Source organism: Dromaius novaehollandiae, chromosome 2, assembly GCF_036370855.1.
Source record: "Dromaius novaehollandiae isolate bDroNov1 chromosome 2, bDroNov1.hap1, whole genome shotgun sequence".
Lineage (NCBI taxonomy): Eukaryota > Metazoa > Chordata > Aves > Casuariiformes > Dromaiidae > Dromaius > Dromaius novaehollandiae.
In genome coordinates this window covers 102,237,035-102,244,141 of record NC_088099.1, presented here as the reverse complement: position 1 = coordinate 102,244,141, position 7,107 = coordinate 102,237,035, and the positions used below count along the sequence as shown (strand labels likewise).

The 7,107-nt window shown below is 37.2% G+C and overlaps 1 long non-coding RNA gene across 1 annotated transcript; it reads right to left on the bottom strand.

Moving 5' to 3' along the window:
• Positions 1 to 759: 759 nt before the first annotated feature.
• Positions 760 to 6,753, bottom strand: LOC135327544 (uncharacterized). Its single transcript, XR_010387847.1, has 2 exons — positions 6,500 to 6,753; positions 760 to 4,795 (listed from the first exon to the last, which is right to left on the bottom strand). It is a non-coding gene; the product is annotated as an uncharacterized LOC135327544 (long non-coding RNA).
• Positions 6,754 to 7,107: the final 354 nt, after the last annotated feature.

Here is a 7,107-nt window from a genome sequence, read left to right as displayed (position 1 = left end):
TTTCTGGAATCACACAGAAAATAGGGTGGGGGGAGAGAAGAAGGGGTTGGGTTGTTTGGGTTGTTGTAGTGGAACAGGTATGAATTCAGATAAATTCACTTGCTTTTAGGCATAGCAAATATGAACACCAGTCATTAGACCTATGGTTTGAGAAAATTATATTTACCAAATAGACTACTACTCCTAAAGAAATGGTGGATGATAGCAAGAACAACTAAAAGTCTCGATGCTTTTATTATTTTAAACCATGTGAGAATATCAGGATATGTCTGTCCCCCGTCCTCCCCAAAAAATCACTTTTCTCCCTTATGAAAGAATATATTAACCAGTAACTTTCTTATATATACATATATATATATATTGCTTTCTATGTATAGGGTAATTACTACAATAACTTGATCCTTGCTTAGGTCTCTGCATCTGTAGATTGGGGGGGGGGGGCTCTCTCTCCTTCTCTATTACTATTTTATTAGTAGAAAACATGAATAGTAGTATTTTGCATAGTTTTTATAAGTAGCAGCCACTGCCTAGAAGATGAAAAAAATTAGGACTCTCTTTTTCATAGTGTTAAGCTATTAAAATAGACATAAAAATGACCCTGTCATTAAATTGTGTGATGGAGCACACAACTCAGAAGCATAGGAGCTGCTCACTGAAATCAATATTTTTAAGTTGACAATACATATAATTCTCTAAAGTCAGTCTCCAAAATAAGTGAACTAATTTTGTTGAAACATTCTCTGCAAAAAACACTCACAGCATGGTTAAAACCTGTTTAATAATAATACGAAACTTACATTGGGAAGTGTCAAATACTTCAACTACAGTTGCTATTAAATTCAGCATGAATATATCATCTAAAATAATTGTTTTTCCACTATCACTGTTATATAGTCTGTAAATATTGCATGTTAAATGGGCAATAATTAGCAGGAATAAAAATCACTGAAATAAAAATTTCTTTTCTATTTCACATCTCTCTTTTCCCCTGAAATAACCATCGCTTGCAACTTATGAATTGGTATTTACATTTTTCACTTGCATCCAGAGTTAAGTACCAGACAATCACCAATAAATCAGGTTAGTGCTTCTACAACATCCTATAGGATATTGTAGTTGGCTCAATGATCATTAAGTATTAGGGATAGAATTGTTCAAATGTTAATTTTTTTCCTTCCCCACTCTAACTACAGTCCTTTCCAAGCATTAGTCTCTCTCTCAGACAAGGTACTTCATCCTCTAAGCCATATGCTCCAGCTATCTTTTTATTTGCTAGGGAGAAAATCCTGTAGTTAGGGGATTTATAAGTACTGCATTTCTAGGAAAAACTTTTTACATCATGAACAGTGTCAGGTTTTGAATTCCAGAACTGAAGCAAGGACAAATGCTGTGATAGATCAGTGCACTGGTTTCCAGGACTACTGTCCTGAAACCATCTCTCCTCTTTGTATGAATATATATATATTTTAAAAAGAAAATGCTTTATTTGATGCATTTATGTTTTTTTCTTTCTTGGCCTCGCTTACTGTCAATGCCCTGTCAAGCTTATTCTCAAAACATATTTAAAAAATTAAGGAGGACTTAACGAGGTGATGACTATAAAAAGACAATACTTGTAGAGCCCCTAACCTGTCAGTTTGTAGGAAGTAGTCATCAAGTTGTAAAAATATCGAAATATTTGTGGCTTGGAGCATGAAAATCAACATATGTAGTCATCATGTATTTTTCTGGAAGATATACTAAACCAAGTATGTCACTTTTGCCTTGCAATGGAACCCGCTTTCTCTTTTAGGGATCACTGTGCCATTTACTATTAGTGTTAGCGGCATTCCAAATTGCAAAATCTTCAGATTAATGTGCCCAGTGCTGTCATTTTTCCCCACAGGCTGTCTAGCAATGATAATCCACTAAAGGATTGTTTCATCCAAGTGGCGGTGTCCAAGTCAAATGCTGGCAACAGGCAGGGAAACCCAAACCTGTTGAGGCAGACTTCTGCTGAGATGCAAGGAATTGGAGTGACAGCCCTTAACAGAGAGGGGCGGGGGACATACTTTGTGTGAGCAGAATAAGTCCATGGGCTGCATCTGTGATGGAAGACTGAGACTACAATCATGATAGTTGGAAGTTTGTGGGCTGTGATGCTGATCCTGGTCAAAGCAGGCCTGGGGCAGCGCTGTTTGGAGTAGTGCCTTGTCAGATTAGCTGTATGGCTACTGTATTTGATGCTCAACCTGGACAGACAGGCCTGCCAGGCAGAAACTGCTCAGGCAGATGATGCTAGGGAGGACAAAAATTATCCACCGCAAGACTAAGAAGACAGATGACACCCAGCAGGAACAGCAAGCCAAATCTGCAGAATCCACAATACAGCTGGCTAGCCCTAGGCTACCTGCCTCTTTGAAGTGGAATAGACATCACGGACAAGCTGTCAAATTAGATCACCAGCCTGGAAACACTGAAAGAGATTTAGTTCCTCCAACAGAGAAAGGAAAGTTTAATAGATGAAAATCTTCCTGAAGGGGCCAAGGTAATGTGGGAGGGGAATCCTTAAGATGCAACAACAATGAAAAATTGCTAACCTCCCTCCTGCCTGCACAGTGAAAGATGAGATTTGCTCTGTTCTGCAGCAACTGGAATTATTGTAGTCACTACCAGCACAGAAAATAAAGGCGATGCCTGCAGGAATGCGCACAGAGCAGCAACAAGTAACCATTACTACAAAATCAAATTCTCTCCCCAATCTACAATATCTTTATATGTCACCCTAGAGCTGGGGTCTAAAGTACGATAAATCCAATATTCAAGACATGCAGCAGTAGGATACAAAGATCCAGTGTGAATCCAAAAGCTCAGTGCAGCAAAGACATACGATGGCAACTCTCCTCACGTTTCTTTTGCAGTAGCATTCAACCCAAGCACAAGAATATGAGGAGAAAAATTCAGTTTCAGTGAGCTAAGAACAAAATGAAAATTACTGAGTGTGTAAGCACGTGCTCAGGTGTACAGAGAATACAAAACATTGGCATTATGGTTAAGGACAGCAACAGCATGATCTAATTATAGATGCAAAGAAGAAATACTGCTCTTAGGGAGAAAACACTACATGTATTAATCCATTAAACAGTTGCATCATTGCAGTTATACTTGGAAGTTAAAGACCACGAAACACACCAAAGATTAAAGGAAGTGATAAAATTGAAAACCAGAAAGAAAACCCCCCCACAATTTATGGCCGCACCAAGACAAATTTACTTGGAGAAAAATCATGACAATCTCTCAATTCACAGCTTCAGCATTCATGTGTCAGACAACCATAATTCAGCTGCAGAGATAGAAGATGCTAGCAGATGAGAAAGAATGGGAACTAGACCTCTGAATGGAAGAGCTTACACTGGATTCTTTGATAGTGATCCTATAGGTGTATCTATTACTCTATTTTCATCTCTCTCAGCGAATCCCTTTGTAAGTGAATTGCACAAGTCTTTTCCAAAGTCAAAGCATGGAGAAGCAGGCTTTTGGTCATCTATTAGTTTTTAACCAAGAGGAGGGTGCGGATGCCCAGGTTCTAGAGCTCTCTTTATCTGTGATATTACTTGAGCATATTTTGTTTTAGGGACAAAAATATGCTAACATTTCTAAACCATATTTTTGTAGAATATCCAAGAGCGTCTTTGAATGCAGAAGACTCATTCCCATCTTAAATCTTTAGTCAGAGCCTCAACTACCCAGGATCCACACTCATACTGAAGAGTCTGGATGACTCTCAGTTGCCAGCTGATGACTTCCATCAGCTATAATTATAATCTAAAATAAACTAGCTTCTCTCTCTCTGCATGCACGCATGTGTATGTGTCTGAAGATTGAAGACACATTGTATCAAGATACTCCAAAAAGCCATGACATTTACTGGAAAATTTAAGATCTACCTTTACAAAGATATGTTCCCCATTTCTAGGCCTGCAAGAATATATTGTTGCAAAGTATCAAATAGTAGTAAGAAATTCATTCCTGGAAGAAGGTCTACTTCTGTTTAAAAATATTCTGAAGAAGGTGACCACAGAGAAGGAATACAAGAAAAAATTAAAATGATATGAAAACATCACCTTTTACAGGTTAATAACTAAGATGCTAGCTAGGATTCTTAATCCTCCAGATGTTATGCAATCTCCCCAAAGAATCTCTGGCAATTTACTAGGTGGAAACCTCTTGAAAGCAAGTATTTAGTAAGAATGGGGAGCGAAAAAAGGTAACATAACTTGCTTGATTAGACTGTTTTAACTGTTAACCAGAAGTGATACATATGTAACCTGATTTCTGTGTAGAAAAGGAGGATACTTGCCTGGTACGTAAATAATTGATGACACAAAAGGAATTTGACAAAAAAAAGTGTGCTATACATTTAAGTTAATATCAACAAATTCTTTACAGTTTTGATGATGAAAAGCCTGCATTTTGGTTCCATCTGAATGGTCAAATTTTCTTAGTAGCTTGGTCTAAAATGGGAAGTATTTTAAGTGTAACACAGATTTCCTTCGCAAGTTTCTAATTCCTACTTAGCCTCTTCTCTAATTCTTCCATATTAAATCTGGATTTTTCTATAGATCAGTTACCCAGTTGTAAATCTCTATGCAAGAACTAAAGACTTCCAAAGTCAAACTAAACTCTGACAACTCACCTGAAAATGAAGTTACACATACAAAAAAAGGCATTAAAAATCATCAGCACATTTCCAGTATATCCAATGCAGTACTTGAAGATCTGTTTCAGCCCAGCTTTTCTGCAAGCAGTAGTCATCCTGGAATCAAGGCGAAAAAGACAATTCAAAGTGGTAAGTGTAAGATTTCATCGAACACTTAAAATAATCATATTTATTCCACTGTTAGAATTCTTCAGCTGCTGGAAAGTTGTCACACAGTACTATCTCACCATATGGCAACAGCCCCAAGTCCTAGAGGCACATACTTAAAAGACCATAACATGTCAGGCCCCTTGAATAAATTAGATAGAACAATTATGCAAAATAATAATACTGCAATGATGAGACACATTAACAAATGAGAGTGTCACTGTTCATGAAATGCTGTGGAAATAAATTCCACACATCACTGTGGTCACCATCATCATCAAATTGTGAAGGAACAAAAGTAAAATAACATCACTATTTACTGCACCCTGCAGCAACAAAAATTTTAAGAAGGGGATTGGAAGGGAGGAAAGTCACTTTTACTAATGTTCAATGAAAGTATAATAAACTATTACAGAAACAGAAAGACATAGAGTAGCAATTTTAGAAACAGCAGAACATTTACCCACTCACACTCTTTATACAGACCACACTCAATTTCAGAGAGCTCAACTATGCCAGTTATCCACAAATAATATGAAGTTTAACCTTTAGAACTGCACCTCATGCAAGCTCAAGTAGGCCAATCTATGTTTTTATCATGATTTTTCGAAAGTTGCATATTTAGTTGTCCTTAGTGTTCTAAAAACATGAAAGGGGTAGGGAGGGAGGTATAATTAATACCTAGTTTTCCAAGTCTTCTCTCTAAAGACAAAGTCTCAATTCATCCTTCTTTGGTCTTAACCATCTACCCCTCTCTTAATTCCTCCACTCAGGAAGGAAAACTGGAATGTTCAGGTTAGCATTACGACAATTCAGAAAAATGCATTTTCAGACAGTACAAAATTAAATTGTACTAATTCAATTCCAAATATTTCGTCTCGCAGTTATCTGAAACACCTTTTTGCTTAAATTCATCAGCAAGCAATATTTTTGTGTTCTACACCAGAGAAAAAACTGGCACAAGAGGCTAGGGGATACTGCAGCCATGACATATAGCCACCTTGAGAAATCCAGATACTTGGAAACAGCAGCTGGTTGGGACAAGAAACCATATTCTACAACATCACCTCTAAAAAAAGTAGAGATCTGAAAAGATGAGAATATTGTTTTCAGCAATATTTTAGCTGCAGTTCCTTTTCAGTATTCTTAAATACAAAATACAGTGGAGCACACAACAGCTAGTCAGCTCTTTTAAAGATGTCCTGGTTTCTATGGATGAAGGCTTACATGTACCCTTTACAAAACTTCAACTATTCTTATTTGTGATAGGAGGATTAAAAAAAAAAAAAAGCCAAAACAACAACAAACCCCCCCCAAAGACTAAGATGAATGTGAAACTTTCCCAAACCCTAACCTAAGGCACTGATGATTCTGACTCACTTTCCCTTAAGAAACAGAAAATGATTCTTTGTACAAGAACTTTACAGTTTTTTTTTAAAAAAAGAAGTCTCATTACCATTTGCCCCCAAGGAGGACAGAAATAAGTCTCCCAAGCAATCCCAAAACTCACTTATGTACATACTAGGTAATGACTGTTTGAATAAATCAGGAATTAAGAGTACCAGCAATGACAGCAAAATCTGAAGCACACAGACAGTGAAATAAAAGAATTTGGAGTATGAGGTTTCTAATAATTGTAGCTAGAAACTGTACCTTATTCTATTGTACATGTTTGCACTGAAGTCCAAGTCCATTCTGCAGCTCTTGAACAGATCACAAAACTTCAATGAGAAGTTCACAATTAGGCACATATGGCCCGCTTCTAAATGGTGAAGAACAAAAGCAACTAACAAAAACAGAAACCGTAGAAGCTGAGAACTGAGTCTCCTGCAAAGCAGTGAGAACCTTTTTAAAGCAAACAAGATTTTTAAACAAAATAAGACATTTGTAGAAGTAGTATTGTATGCCTGAAAGTCTTCTCTTTTTGTGTGTGTGTGTGTGTGTGTGTGTGTGTATAAACACACACACACACACACACACACACACACACACACACACACAACACACCCCTATGAGAGTCTGGAATTGCCCAAATTAAGGTCACCTGTGCCACCTTCTTCTGTCCTATTAGTATGTGTTAGGATACAGTTTAATTACCTCATCTCATTTCCTACCTAACCAACCTACTTTTTCCTTAAAACCCTACATCATTCAAAATATAGGAGGGAGTGTGCATAAACAGCTGTCCACAGTATCTTTGCATCTACTTCACTCAGTGGGAGGCTCTTCAAGTAGCACCAAATTAAGACAAAAGCATGCAT